General features: G+C 45.4%; 1 protein-coding gene across 1 annotated transcript in view; it reads left to right on the forward strand.

Moving 5' to 3' along the window:
• LOC8030577 (26S proteasome non-ATPase regulatory subunit 4) overlaps window positions 1-14,110 on the forward strand; it is a 42,258-nt gene that overhangs the window by 1,472 nt on the left and 26,676 nt on the right. The gene's annotated exons all lie outside the window — the stretch shown is intronic.

Below are 14,110 nucleotides of genomic sequence, written 5' to 3' on the forward strand. Positions count from 1 at the left end.
TGACTAGCATGCGCAGTTTACAGCATTCACGATCGCTTGCCATTGCGAGCAGTCCTCGAAATGATTTAGTTCAACCTCTCAAATGACGCAGACTAACAGGATGGCGAAACGCCTCCCGCTTTCCTAGCATAACGCTCGGCTCAGTCGGCGTCGGCGAACTGACCGCCATCTTTTTTTTTACCCGAGTTGTGAACGGTGCTATGGTGGCTAACGGTGCTGGCTGCATTGGGGTGGTGACTCCAGTGGCTGGAATGGGAGAAACAAACGAGAAGAGCCTCCCAATGCCCCGAACGACTCGCGCGCGCATGCGCAGTGGCGTCGTTGATGCGTTCGAGGACGAACCGTTTGTGTGGGAATGACCTGCTAAACGCCGGCTCTCAGTGCTGTGTGCTCGGTCGTTGGTGGTAGTTGGCGTCCAGAGCCGTTGGCATCGCGACCGCTTGCGCCATCTCTTGTCTCTCGTGTGAAACGGCGCCGTATTGTTTGAAGACCGGGGGCTTCACTGCATTTTAAGCCTTTTTCTTTTTTTACTTTTTTTTTCTCAAGTAAATTCGCTCGTTGCAAATTTTACAAAAAAACATGCACCTTCTGTCGGCAACGCTGCACAAGATCGTAGCGCGACAAATTAAGAAACCGAATTTTGCGGTCGATTTAAAGAGCCTGGCCGCATTGCTTAGATCGTGAAGAGTGCGCTGCGTGTTTAGAAAAATATATTATCTAAGCTGAACTGTTTACTTGTTACAGAAAGGATGGACAAGGACGGACAGCTTTCAAGTTTCAACAACATGTAGCGTTTTTTTTATTAGAAGTTGGCATCAAGAGCGGTGGGCCATGAGGGAAAGGGGGGAAGGAAAGGACAAGTGAAAGAAGGGAGGGAGAGGGGGAAGGAAAGGACAAGTGAAAGAAGGAAGAGAGAGGAGGGGAGAAGGTCGGGGCTGCAGGAGAGCGAGGATCTGTTAGCCTAGTACGACAAGAAGGGGGGGTCGGCATGAGAAACTCAGGAAGTTGTTACGCCGTTTGGAAATACGCAGCCCGGTAAGGTTAGGAGGAGGGGAAGGGGAAGAGGGGGCTCATCTTGAGACACAGAGCGGCGCTGCATCGCCGCGTTGTCAGTGAGCAAGGGCTCCTTGGGCCCGCGTCAAGGCCGCCAGTTGGGGCCGCAGATAAGCCGCCTCCCTCTCTGAAAGGACAAGCGAGGGAGACGAAATGTTTTGAGATGCCTGTTTCATGGCGTATGCTTCAATTATCTCGCACCTGTAGCGGTCTCTATGTGAGCCTAGGATCCGTGCATTGTGAAGCTGGTCCTCACACGAAGAGCATGCATCTCTATGGCGGAGAATGGGATGCTGGGACTCAGTGTCCCCTTTTTTGATTTCCCCGTCATGCTCGCCCAGTCTGTCATTCATGCAGCGACCCGTTTAACCGATATACTCGGCGCCGCTCGACAGGGGGATTGAGTACACGCGACCCGTTGCGCAGGGAATGAAGCCTGTTTTGTGTTTCTTTGCACACCCTGCTTGTGAATGGCGCTGGGGATCGTTCACGACGCGGCACATGGAACCTAATCGGAACTGGCATGATAAGGCTACATTGACATTGTACCAGCGGGCCGCTGCCCTCGGGCGATGTGGTGTGTTGTGGTGGTAAGGGATTACTGCGAACTTTTTTGGTCGAGGCGGTCTGGCACGGTCGGGGTGAGGCTGGGAGGTCAGAGATTTTAGGGATGTCGCAAGGAGGTCGTGTGGATAGCCCGCCTTCTGGAGGCGACAGATTTGGGCAGTTAAGCTGGTTTGAGAAAAGTTGGGGCAAGATTTGGCACGGAATGGGGCAAGGAGGGATCTTACCGATCCCGGACTTCACAGTTTTCGAATGGTTGCTTCCGATCGGTAGCACGGGCTTCTTGGACCGCTGCTGGAAACCCCAGCAGAGTTCATTGGGATTGGTGTTCAGGCGCAGATCGAGGAACTGCAGTTTCCCGTCTGAAGGGTCCTCTCTGGTGAACTTGAAGCCTTGGGAGTGGGTTGAGAAAACCTGCTCGATGGAAGCGGAAGTGGTGCTGGGGTGTGGAATACCTTTGCTCCCGGCGCCTTGACGCCCAACTCCCTCTCCACAGCCAGGTTCACCGTTGACGGCCCAAGCAGGAACCGATGCAAACGCCAGGAACAACTTCCTGGGCTTCTGATGCCGACCCCCGCTTCTTGTCGTACTAGGATAACAGATCCTCACTCTCCTGCAGCCCCGACCTTCTCCCCTCCTCTCTTTCTTGTTTCACTTTTCCTTTCCTTCGCGCTTTTCCTCCTTTCCCTCTCCTTCCCTTCTTTCACTTGTCCTTTCCTTCCCCCCCTTTCCCTCATGGTCCACTGCTCTCGATGCCAACTTCTAATAAAAAAAACGCTACATGTTGTTGAAAATCGAAAGATCCGTCCTTGACCGTCCTTTCTGTTTAGTCTTTCTGTAACAAGTCATCAAAACCAACGCTCTCACGTTCAACTATGTCTAAACTGTTTCTTTGGCAAGTTAACAATGACAACATTATTTATGGTTTCTTCTATGACAGCTTTGACTACAATCGGGAAACATTTTTCATAAAAGCAGGACTCGTGCCGTATATCCACAACAAATTCTATAATAATCGTCTCGCAAGCTCTCTTTAGTACTGTCACTGACAGCTAAAAAAAAACCGCGGGACATGACAAGTTCACAGCAGCTTCTAATCGCTCATCAGCCAATCAGATTGCAGGATTAGCTGTAAGAACGAATCACGAAGCAAGAAAGCACAATAAACCACGCCCCGCGATTTTTTTCAAGCTGCGAATTATTGTAGCTTACTTTTTATAGCGAGTTTGAGCATTGCGTATACAAACAAAAGCAAGCACTGTGGGTGTGCGTTAGCGTTGCGTGTTTCACATTGCGAGAGTGTGGATCCTAAGGTGTGTCTTGGATTGCGACATGGCGACGGTGCACATGTGCAGTGTGGAGCACGCAACGCTAACGCAAAAGTACAGCGCACGTGTTTGCTTCCAACGCAATACTACAGTCAAACCTCATTATATCGAACACGGATATATAAAATTATTGCTTATATCGAATCGTTGTCGAACTACCATAAAAATTACATGCATTTTAAATTTTTTATAGCAAACTTGGTCGGTTAAAAAATGAATATATCGAACTCCGCAGCACCGGAAAGTTGCGCTCCGGAGACAGGCGGCAGGCTTTCCCGCAGCACATCGGATGATACGCGGGCTTTCCCGCAACACTGGCAACACATCGTAGGATAGTGGTGGCGCAGCAGGCGTTTGCGAATTTGATTTAGCTTTATGACTCTGGTGCCGGGAACGCCATCCAGATTCGGCGACATTCGGGCTCAGTCCAGTCAGCTCAATCCTATCGCCAGCATCGCTCTTTTCAAGCCCTGTACAGTTTCGTGGCTCCGGGTTCGTTCCTCTGACGTTGCATCAACCGCATGTGGCGACGGCAACGATCGTAAAGAAACATACGTCCGTGACGTTCGCGACGAAGCTTGAAATCATCCGCCGCGTTGAAAAAGGAGAAAAGATGTCCAGCGTTGCCGAAGCGTACAACATACCGCGAAGCAATTTGAGCACGCTGCTGAAGACGAAAAGTGACATCAAACCGAAGGCTGAACGAAGCAAGCACTCCGGCGCACACCGTGTTCGGACACCAGCCTTCGAAAAGGTGGAAAAATCACTTCACAAGTGGTTTATGGACGCAAGGGCTCGGAACATTCCGGCATCAGGCCGATGCTTCAACAGAAAGCAAAGGACTTCGCGTTCATCCACCAAGCATAAAACGTCGCCGCAAGTAGCGGGTGGCTGTAACGCTTCAAAGCCTGTTACAACATTGTCGGGAAGACGGTCTCGCTTTTACGCCGCTACTGCAGTGCAATCGACGGTAGTGATCTGGCGCTGGTGGACCGCTTGGAGACAGTGGAGCGGGCTGTAATAAGGCATGCGATCAGCTCCATGCAGCAATCTACGCTGCGGCAGATTTTTTCGTCGGAATAAGTAGTTCACCTTAACGCTTCACGTGAGTACTAGTCATTTTTTGCCGTTAGCCTTTTACTGATTAAATCGCGCTGTACTTTGACGCTCTTTTTGTGTGTGACTTTGTATATTGAATTTTGACTATATCGAACTATTTCACGGTCCTCGCGCTGTTCAATATAACGAGGTTTGACTGTAGAAGTCTTTGGTAAGCACGAGTGCGTCTCTTTCGAGTGTGCCCTCCCTGCGCAATCGGGGAAGCTCAAGGTCGACAAACGTATTTTGCGCCGTCACTTTCTAGCGCCTTTGCTAAAATTGAAGACAACTTGTGAAACGGAATGTCATCCAGTCTGCGTGCTTAAGAAAAACTTAGAAACAAGAAATCACAGCTAATATGTAAGGTACAGTGGGTGCTAAAAAAAATAATTAGTACGAGTGATCGACGGCGAAAGTTGTAAACCCACTTCATAGGACGCTGCGTTGTCGTGATTGTTCAGAGAGCTAGGGTTCCCAAGCTGTTTTCATACTTCAATATCGCGGGTAGTCGCCAGAAAGTTGTGGTTTGTATAAAGACATTAGACAGCCACTCTAATTTATTATACTTGCCAGTTCAGCTTCTTAAACCGCTATTGACGCTTAGAATAATGTGAATAAACAATAACGCTGCTCACAACGAGCGAGTAAAAAAAAAAACTCTTTGCGCAAAGTCATGCTTGACCGGTGAAGAACTAAAGCCCAGCAATGGCGATTTCAAAGCACGCATTGGGAGCACTCTGTTGCCTAGAGTCACTACGAAGGTAGCTCCTAAGAGGTAATCTTGTCCCCGCCGTGTTTGCGTGACTGCAGCACCACCTGTTGCCCTTCGGCCGACTCGGCAGTCCCTTCTTTGTGCTCATGATTTCTAGGGCCAACTGTGTACGTTTTTGGTTTGACAACGAGTGCATATCTTGATATTTTGTTATGGGTTTCATTTATGAACACAGAGCACGACCAATGGCCGAAACATGACAGCTGCATCGACAGCGACGCCGAAGAGCTTTCCTAGAAGGTTCTCCCTTTGTAGCGCTGCCAACACCATCTGGAATAACCAAAACCTGTGCATATAATTTTGTCGTCATCAGACTGAGATCGAGCGAAGACGCAGATTGGACACGAGGGCTGTGTCAACGTTCGGCAAGGTCTCGTGTCCAACGAACGCGTTGAATGATGCTCGGCATCAGGCTCGGGACCAATTGCCGGCTTTAACCTCCTGCCCGTGTCCAACCTGCGTCTTCGCTCGATCTTCTCCTGCTAGAAATTACAAAAATGCCAGTATTAGAAACTTGATTATAAACAAACCAAAGGATAGGGTACCCGCCTAGGCGTCTTACTCTTTGCAAAGTGCAGCACCTGAACTTTCTCCCAGGTCTGCTGACATCTTCGGACAAGGATCGCCCAACTTGTTGCTGCTAGGACAGACGTGTTCATGCTTGTTTGTTGGTTGTTTACTTAAATGTGCACACAAACGATATAAGGTTAAGCAATGGCAAGGCCATCTGCTGAGTGACATGGTTACATGAGTAATTAATTGTTTCGTGTTCTGACCAACACAAACCGATTACTTTTATTTTGCGATACAATGAATAACCTAAGCTACTGTGATGGCTAATTTATACGAACGAGGTGCGGCAGTGAACTTTTGTTTCCTGTTGAAGCAAAAAGGCGGCGGCAACGATTGTTACGCAACAGAAGGCTTATAAGAAAGCTTTTATGTGCAAAAGTCACGTTTAAATGTTTTTTTTTTTTACTAAGAAAAGGTTGTTTGACAATCTGTCTCATTCCGAGCGACCTTCAAACAGCGAAATGGAAAACAATTTGGTAAGAATTCGTGAATCAATCTCGATAACCTGATGCAACGTACGAAGTTGACTGACGTGTCGTTGGGCTCCTGTCAGCGAATATTATTGGAGGCCCCGCAGGAGGCAGCTACACTTGTAGGTGTTTGGTGAGCAGCGTCACCATGGACCCCGAAGCATGCAGGTTCCGTCGCTGTAGTTATAAAATCGGTCACTTATAAAAAAAAAGAAGAGCAGTGCGACTTTAAGCTGAACCGTTTGACACCGTTTCAGACGAGTCAGGAAGTGTGTCAGAAAGCGCAACATGATAAGTCGGTTGATCGCAAGGAAGGGGTGGTCTATGAAATACCACTGGAATGCGGTTTCAAGTATGTGAGACAAACAGCAAGGTGTGTAAATGATACATAGAGCACAAAAGAAATGTAAAAATAAACGCACCCAATTCAGAGATTGCTAAACACATTAGTGAGTGTAACGATTGTACGGCACATTGGTCGCAAACTGACATTATTCACAGAGAACGCAACAACACTAAGAGGCTCATAAGAGAGACTGTTCGTATCAAATCCATCGGTAATTGTATCAGCCATGCTTCGATGCAACTCGGAAGTAGTTCCAAGAAGTTTTTCAAAATGTAAAGGTTTTTTTTTGTTTTTTTTTGTAATAGTTGTAAGTGAACGTTCAATGAGTCATATTCTGGGGTCATAGCAGTTCTAGTTTCCCGTGTGTGTGTTTTGTTGTGTTTGTTTTGTTCAAGATCCTAAGCTTTCAGTTCGGGATTGAGGTCACCGTTTACGGTTGAGATGAAGACCAGTGTGGATAGTACTGTAGAGATAACAAAGGTTGACCTTGTGACGTCGGTGGTTGGTGGTTAGGTTGGGGGTATATAAGACATTGTGGAAATAAACGCAGTAGTTGAGTTTGAGACGTTCTCTTCCCCTGTCTTTCTTCTCCGACACCGTTTCCCTGCTTTTACCACAGTCTCGGGTTTTCTACATCATGATTTTTTGGAGTGCAGCTCTTAGGTGCCCATTTCCAGCTTGAGCGGCGTCGCTGACGGCGTAGCCGCACGTTGCATTATGGGACGTTCCCCTAATGACGTCACACGAAACGTCACGTGTGACGTCGCGAGGATTACGACGTGACGTCACTCGTGACGCAACATGGCGCCTAAATTTAGCGGGAAATTTGCCACGCTTGAGGGGGGACACTGGCTAGAGGTTGAACTTCTAAACTACTCAAGTGATCGGAATGAAATTTGCAGGAGGAGATTTAACTTCAGGTGTAGGTGTACTGTGCAAGCTTTCAGCTCTCTAGGACAACTTTAGATACCTACATAAGAAGATGTGTCACTCTTCGTTAAGAAACCTGATATGCAAATAAAGCTATTAAGCACCATTTTAACTGCTTGAGTATAAAGTGGGGGATGTGGGACTTCGGGCTATCTAGTTTTTATAACTCAAATGTGTATATTTCAGGAAGAGTGGTTACCTCAAAATATGAGATGCATATCTGTCCTATGTCAATTTTTGAAAACATTGCTTTTTCTCAATAAGGACTTTAATGTAAAACAAAATAAGGTAGATAGCCCGATTCCCCAGTAAATTTCAGTTCAGAAACATCTTGATTGTGGTATCAGAATAATTTTACCTTTGAACAAATGATTTTTTCGTATGACATTTGCAGCAAAAAGTGGAACTGAGAAAAATGCATTCAAACATTGAACTCCTTTACTTTGTTACTGCCTCACATTGTGTCAAAAATATTTTATATTAACATAACTATTTGGCGCATGGTTATGAAATTTAGTGTAAGGTTGTATAATTAGTTTTTGAAACCGAAAGCTTCAAAATTGAAAAATGACTTTTTCAAAAAATTTTGAAACTCGGGCCCATGTTCCCCCTTAATATGACGGGGAAATTTTCCTGCTAAATTTAGCTGAAAAAGGTTCCCGCTACGTTTAGCGGAAAAAAGTCCCCGCTAAATTTAACGGAAAGCTTTCCCCGCTATATTTAGCGGGAAACTATTTCCAGTTAAATTTAGCTCAAAAATGTATCGCTAAATTTAGCGAGACAAATTTTCTCTGCCAAATTTAGCGAAACGATTTTCCGGTAAATATAGCGGAAAAATTGTCCCGCTAAATTTAGCCGAAAAATTTCCCCACTAAGTTTGCCCATGAACTGGAAAGGACCCCATCATGCGTACTCACGTGCATTCCCTCTGTGGAAGCAGGATAAAAAGATCCTGACCATCAAAACAAAGGAAAGCATCAGCTATCCAGATGGTCAAAAGACGCTACTCGTTTCAGTCATTGGGTTCCTATGCTGAAGCCGTGCGACAGGGACCTGAACGGCAAACGGCGAAAACTGGAGCACGGTCATCTCTGGACCATATTTTGTCCCCCTCAACCTCAGCAGGAATGGTGCTAGCAGCTCCGCCCTCAGACCGTAAGGTTGATGCCAGTCTCTGGGGGTCTTCTAAAAACCAAGCACAAGGAATTGTGCCTTCGAGCACCTCGAGGTTGGCTGCACTATGATAGGGTCACCTGTGAAGCAGGTCAAGAGGATCCACAATGCAGCCACTATACTGACAGCAGATCTCTATGGTCTGTTGTTATCTGTTGACTATATATTGAAAAAAAGGCTTCGCCACTCAATTGTTTACACGGATTCCTTGAGCACAATATGAATACATATATCACTGAAGCGCGGCAGAAATCTTGTTCTAGAATTACAATATAATGTTATCGCTGCTTTATACAAGCAGATTGAGATCATCTTCCGCTGGTAATGCAATGGTCAATTGTACTGAAACTTCTGCAACTTAGAGAATGGTAGACACACATACACATAAACTGCCATACAACACTACCGCGCCCCCTTGAAGTTTTGCATTCAAACAAAGTTGCAACTTCAGGGGCATAATAAAACATAACAAACTGCATGTTGTAAAACCTTCTGTAAATAATTTGGAGAGGGGCCAGCATCAGGAACGTTTTTATGAGGTGGTCTTGTGACGGCCACGGATTGGTCATATGCGTCTCACCCAGGGCCGGTTTTCTCGAAGCGACGGTAAACCCATTTTGGTAAACCACGGTGCCTAGGAAGGAAAAAGTACCTAGGTACTGTAATAAACGCCTGGATATAGAACAACAATAATTATTTTTGATTGGGCATCTATTGGTGAAACAAGCCAGTCATTTTGTTTATCCTCTTTTTCTACCAGTTTTTATCGATCTAGTATGGTATTTTAAGTCAAATATAGTAATGTTGTACTTGAAGACCAATTTATTTACTTCAGATGGTACGAAGAAATTTTAGCTACTATGCTAGAGTTTGACGGCGAATATTCGAAAATGTAAGAAACATTTCCTTCAATATGTTTTGCCATAAACAATGCATAACTTTCCCATGTGCCTTCCAGTCTGGTAACACCGGTGCTGTAGTCTCGTTTTTGTTCCTTGCGACGCACGTTTCTGCGATTCCTGCTGATCTCAACTGTTTGCCCCTTTTCCTTTCTCCGAACCGATCCACCGGTGACGAGGAGCTAAGCTTCTCGTCACCGGTGAATTGCTGGCCACTGGGAATATGTAGAAACCTCGATGCTGTCGGCATACTGTCGGCGCACTGCGAACAAAAAAAACAGTACAATGTCCCAGCTGTTCACCTGGAACAAAGACTTTATCAAGGATAACCCCCTTTCTTCGCAAAGTAATCGCTGCTCACGAGTTGGCGTGCATAGTGTAACAAATTAAACGCGTCAGTATAAATATATACCAGCATTCGTTTGCAAAACATTTTTTTTTTACTCGCCATAAAAACACTTGCAAAGCTTATGTGCCGTCATATGTCTTGGATCGCGGACTGCTGAAGAGTTTAATGGTGCGTCATTAATATAACAGCCGGATCGAAATGAATGTTCAGCAGAACCAAGAATAACTATTAGCCCTCATTAAGCGACGTTGTGGCCATTTTGCTTTTAGGTACTGCTCTTCCCTCGGCACCCCTGCTCTCCCAGTCACGTGACCTAGAATTCCCTCTTCTAGGGACAATAGTTAACTTTAAAAACCGACGCCCAGTTCGCGCTTTCCACTTTTTGCCCCCTTCCTCCTCTCCCCCCTTCTACCTTGTCTACCGTTGCCCGTTTCCTCCTCCCCATGGTGAGGAGGATCTTCTGCCTTGCAGAATCTCGAGTCTGGTCATCGGCCTTTAGCCCACGGTTCGCGTTAGAGAAAACGGGCCCAGGAGCATCGCTTGCGTGGAGGGGATTCCCCAGAGTGTGAGCACTGCAACATTTCTCTAAAAATATCACACATCCTACTTTAATACACCAAACATGAAGAAGAACGTCTTAAAACCAAATTGGCAAATATATGAAGAACGTACTCCCCTTCACTTAGCCATTTTAGTTTGTAATAAACCGCTGATATCGCATACTTGTGTGTTTAATTTTCTTAAAGGGGTCATAAAACGATTTTCCTACTTCTTTTTCCTTAGCTTTAATCCTCAACTCAAATGCGAATTGTGAAATCTCGTGGTCGTGACTAGAGTGCCTTCATGTGCGCTTTGCTTACGGTGGAGACATCTGGCCATTTTGTTCCCACTTTTACATTTATTTTTTGTTCAGCAGCGCGTGAAAGAGCGTGTCCCTGCACACGTCTGTGACACTGACTGCGCTATGGCGACATTTTGTTTTCGTCGATTTCTTTGTATTTTTCCCGTGAGCGCGTGCTGTCGGCATCGGGTAGTACAAAGGATGGCATCACTCTAAACAGAAGGTCATTGAGGCACCCTAGTCGTGACATTCCTTCGGCACCGGTGCGATGACTCCTAGGTTCCACCGTGCTTTTTATGCACACCATAGAACTTGTCATTCCCCAGTGACAATAAGCTCCGTCAGGGCACTGATTTGCCACGAACGCGAATCCAAATATTCGTCGACGGATTGATTTTTGACGAGCGCACACGTCCAAGTGACGCAGTTCTCGTGTACAATGCGTGAGCTGGGCTCTGCTGACGTCAGTTTGGCGCCGGTGACGCGCTTTTGGAACCGCGGATGTATCATAGTGAAAAGGCGGAGAGCTTTCGAAGGCAAGAAGGTACAAAATAGTCCGCTATGTTTTCAAATGTTCGTACCGAAAAGCTGGCTTTTGACTTTCTAGCCTCTTTCTTTTGTCCAACTAAACGATATGCGATTAGTAAAGTCCCAATTTAAAATCATTCATCCCAACCTAAAATTTGTTTCATGGCCCCTTTAATGACATCAGCCTTATGCACCAGCTATATGATTTTAAAATATAATCTGAACTCATGCCCATCCTCTATACAATTATACAGTCTTATATGCATAGTTTTATCACATCATCATCTACTATATCTCTTTCTTCCAAACCCTTACTCCCACAATAGTTTATGCTTTTTCACCATTTTGCCTTAGTAGCCCCTGAGCCATGAAACCTTAATCAATCAATCAATCAATCAATATTATAAAAAGATTTACGCATCAAACTACGTAGTTGCAGAAAACTGCGTGCCCAGCCACACCGCGCAGTGTGTTCAGCCGTGTTTACTGAAAACGGCATCACCCCCGAAACGAAACGAAAAAAATAGCACTGAAAGGCATCAAAATCGGCTGCGGTCCCACAGCAGCCATCTTGAACGGGCGGCGGAGAAAAGCTCACCGGAGAAAAGCTCACCGGAGAAAAGCTCACCGGAGATAAGCTCACCGGAGAAAAGCTTATCGCAAAACCGGCAGATGCGGAGAAAAGCTCACCGATATTTTCTTAGCTTAGCTTGATTCTGCGTCAAACTTGGCAATTTAACACAATTCGAATTCGTCACTTCATTAAAAACATGTCCTCGTTTTTGTAATATTCTTGAGGTTCATGGGCATATTTACTATTTCCTCAGAAATTAGTAATCACCCATTCTGTAAATTATTGAAGCCGCAAGTATAAAATCAGAACATCGTACACCGGTAAAAAAGGCAACAATTTATTGACAGCTGAGGGTGCGCCGTCGGTACTTCTGTCAGATAAAGAGGTTTGTTTTTTGCGAGCCAATATGAATAGCGGTGTGTGAATCGCTTGAGGTCCAAATATTGTGTAGTGCCTAATAGATAAGTAGATGTTTGTTGATGTCATCAGTGTCGGCTACGCTGTTTTCTTTCTGTTAATTTCACTGACAAAACTTTAGTTGCGAGAACAGCTTCGTCGTGTCGTGTTTGTTGTCTTCACTCCGTCGTCGTCGTTTGCGCGGTTTGCATCATGTATAACGTTTACCAACTCGCCCAATTCGCTACCTACCTTACAAAAGACTAGTTCTTATATAGCTCACGAGTAACAACGGTGACAGTGCGCAGCTCTGAGGGTCATGGGTGGCTCACCGTAGAAGGCGCTATCACACAAAGGGAACGTGTGGAAACACTATGCAGCACGAACGGCTAGAAAGCGTGCATGTCCGTGGAAGCACGAACGGCTAGAAAGCGTGCATGTCCGTGGAAAAAAAGAAGCCTCGATATCCTATTGACAGCTTTATCCTGCTTTCAGATGACTTTTGTAACCCCGAATCCTGCTTGGGCCGCAATTGGCCTGCAGTATTCCTAAATAAAAATAAATAAATTCTAACAAAAGCTTCAAAGAGAATTTCAGGCACCGTGTTGTTGCGCATGCACTTTTGGATTTTCGGCATCTACACCTTTGATTTTTAGGTTTTAGGCAGTCATCATTACGTTTTTTTTTTGTTTTGTTTTTTTTTTTATCTTTTTCCTGTTTTTAAGTTCATAAAGATTTTAGTTAGGCTTTCGTTGCATAGAAAGCCACAAAAAACACTCTCCCGCAATTATTAATTTGGAAGCAATATACCCAATAAGCTTAACAAATATTACAAAAGAGGACATTTTATTTTTTACAAAGCTGACGAATTTTAATGATAGCAAATTGATATATGTTACGCTCGATCCAACAGCCTCCATATAAAAAGAAGCAAAAATATCTGTGAGCAAATTTTCTCCGCATACGCTCAATGGCCGGTGAGCTTTTTTCCGCATCCACCGGTTTTGCGGTGAGCTTTTCTCCGGTGAGCTTATCTCCGGTGAGCTTTTCTCCGGTGAGCTTTTCTCCGGTGAGCTTTTCTCCGGGATTCATCTTGAACATGGCGTTAGTTCAACCTATAGATGGTGACACGCCCCCGTGGGGTGGCTGAAATATTGGTTCACGGTAGGATGGCTCAAGCACCATCACATTCCCATCGTTACCTTGCTCACGCCGCTACCAGCTGTGCTCAGCTGGCTCAAAGCGTGGCCCAGCGAACTCATGTATGCGAGAATGTCAGGCTGATAAAGGGACATGCGGTTCGGCTAGGGTGCCTTCATGTGTGCTTTGCTTGGGGTGATGACATCTGGCCATTTTGTTTCGAACACTTATTTTTATTTTTGTTCTCAAGCGCGTGAAAGAGCGTGTCCCTGCTTGTGCTCGTAGCGCTGACTGTGCTACAGCGACATTTTGTTTCCTGCGATTTCTTTGTATTTTCTTTGTGAGCGCGGGCTGTGGGCATTGGGTACTACAAATGATGGCATCACCCTAAACAAAAGGACATTGAGGCACTCTAGGTTCGGCGTTTGCCACGGGCTTTCGCAATAAATCTTACCAAGAAGGAATCAATTGTTAATTTACGTGTCAATATTCTGTCAATGAAAAATTTTTCTGCAAGAATGCACGCTCTGTAGACTCAATCTTCCACGACACCAGTGGAAGCGGACGTCTAGGTAACTGCTTTGCGATTTACGGTATTTACCTCAACATTATAATGACGACTGAAAAGTGACGTCACAAAATATTGTGTTTCACGGGATCCGGAAGATGTTTTAAGGTTGTTACATTATAGTTCCTAGAAAACAAACGGCCGTTGCAATATTTTCGGATGTACCGACACACATTATGTTGTAAGTACAGCTTAGGAGGAATATGATGAAAAGCATGAGTATAAATAGGAAGACGTTTATTTGTAGTGAAGACGCTATGATTGAGCGGCGTTTAGTGACGGCAAGTGATGAGCGTTCAAGAATTTATGAGTTCACATGATTGCTAACTATGGACATGTGGACAATGAAGACCTGTTTTGTCGGGACGTGGAGTTGTGGTGATGACCTGACATCGGACGACTCGTGGCAGACGAACAAGCAAGTTTCTTGCCAGCGAATGGTATGCGTCAAGTGTCAAGCACAGCGCGTCGCTACCGACGTTTAGAGCACTTACCGCTTTCGACAAAA

The sequence above is a fragment of the Ixodes scapularis genome, unplaced genomic scaffold (assembly GCF_016920785.2).
Source record: "Ixodes scapularis isolate PalLabHiFi unplaced genomic scaffold, ASM1692078v2 PGA_scaffold0__279_contigs__length_252992795, whole genome shotgun sequence".
NCBI classification, from domain to species: Eukaryota; Metazoa; Arthropoda; class Arachnida; order Ixodida; family Ixodidae; genus Ixodes; species Ixodes scapularis.